A 1,860-nucleotide genomic window follows, 5' to 3' on the forward strand; every position below is an offset into this window, starting at 1 on the left:
TCGAGGAGCGTCTCGACGCGACTGCTCCTGATCCGTCCATGTGTCTCTTCTGTGCTTCGACTGCTTTTCATGCATCGTCATTGCCACCAAGAAGAAGGTCGCGAACGAAACTGAGGCCGCTGACATCGCCGTGACCCTTGCATGGCCTGTCGGAGGGTATGATTTGTTCATCCCCTACTTGCTTGTTTATGTGCTAGTCATATATGTTTTGTTTATAGATATTTTGGGTCTATGTTTTGTACGTGCTCACATGTTTACTTATCGGGTGTGAGTTGCATACTGTAAATATCATGTTTACTGTTTGCTTGTGGAATAAATTAATAAAAAATGCTAAGCACTATTTACATCCGTGTGTGCTATCTTAGGTGGAGGCTACCAACGCATCCCAAAAGATTTGTTCACGAAATACATAAAATTTATATGCCATTTCATTGACACACATGAGAGAAACAACAGTAACATGCACGAACGAAATGAGGGACACCACACTAGTAACTCTAGTCGAGAAGGCAAAGAGACAATATACATGAAATCTACACCGCATCACGACCAACCCTACGAACCTTCGTCGCATGACCATCACTTTTGCCCAAAACATATAAAGGCTACCACAAAATAATTCCTAAACCCCAATATCTTTTGGGGCGGCTAGGAGCATCTCCAACAGCCGTCCAACCCGCGACGCGTTAAAAATCAGTTTACAGCGTGCCGTTCGTCTATTTTGACGCGGCGGCCAGCACTGGCTCCAGCACGCGCGTTAAAATACAGTGTGCGCGCGTAGCTTCTGCAGACGCGCTAAAATGCAGTGTGCGTGCTATTACACAATACATAGATATACATAGATAGATAAATAAACGATACATAGATATTTCACAATACATAAATAAAACGATACATCACATAGATAGATAGAACTACGATGCAACTAGATAAAAAACTACGATGCAACTAGATAAAAAACTACGGTGCAACTTCTAGAACCTAGTCAGAGTTGTCTTCATCGTCATCCTCGGTGTCTGAGGTATCAAGCCAAATGTCATCCCAACGTTCATCGTCACTCCCGAAGAACGACGTCCCATCGATGTTGACGACCTCATACTCCGATATGGCCAGTGCCTTGCGCCGACGTCTGTCATCCCGCTCCGCGCGACACCTTGCCGTCCTCTCCGCCCAGAAGGCGTTCTCGGCAGCGACGTCCTCCGGGTGGCGCCGGCGCCACTCCGCCATTGCTCGCTCGTCCGCCTCGGCGATGAGGAGGCGGCGTTGCCGCCGACGGTGGTCCTCACGGTCCTGGTGTGTTATCCGACAAGGCGAAGGGGCGAGGGCCTGCGCCTGCTCGCGCGTGTAGAAGTCGTGGAAGTTCATCTGCGCCACGCCGCCGCGTCGTACGCGCGGGCGGCCTCGTACGAGGTCTGGAACGTGTCGAGGCCTAGGTGGACGTCGCCGGACCGGATCTCGACGTAGTAGACGTCAGAGAGGCGCTCGTGGGCGCCGTGGTAGCCCGAAGATCCACGGCGGCGCGGCGGCATGGTGGCTCGGTGGGGGCGCATCGGTGGCGGCGCGGCGGCATGGTGGCTCGGTGGGGGCGCATCGGTGGCGGCGCGGCAGAGGAAGCGGCGAGGAAGCGGTAGAGCGCGCGTGGCAGTGCGGAGGGCGATGGGCAGCTGCGTGGCGAGCGCCGCAATTGAAAGGCGCGCCGGAAGTGGTGCGCCAAATCTAGCGTGCGGTCGCCCACTTTCTCCCGCGTGCGCGTAATCGTTTACAACACGCGCTAATTTCCCGCTTCCGCTGAAGCGCGCGTTTCCGTCCCTCCCACGGTAAAAACTCAGTTTACCACGTGCGCGTTTTTTAGCGCTGCTG

General features: G+C 53.6%; 1 pseudogene; it reads right to left on the minus strand.

Moving 5' to 3' along the window:
- Positions 1-981: 981 nt before the first annotated feature.
- LOC123428529 lies at positions 982-1,529 on the minus strand (annotated as a pseudogene).
- Between the last annotated feature and the right edge of the window lie 331 nt (positions 1,530-1,860).

The sequence above is a fragment of the Hordeum vulgare genome, chromosome 2H, assembly GCF_904849725.1.
Source record: "Hordeum vulgare subsp. vulgare chromosome 2H, MorexV3_pseudomolecules_assembly, whole genome shotgun sequence".
NCBI classification, from domain to species: Eukaryota; Viridiplantae; Streptophyta; class Magnoliopsida; order Poales; family Poaceae; genus Hordeum; species Hordeum vulgare.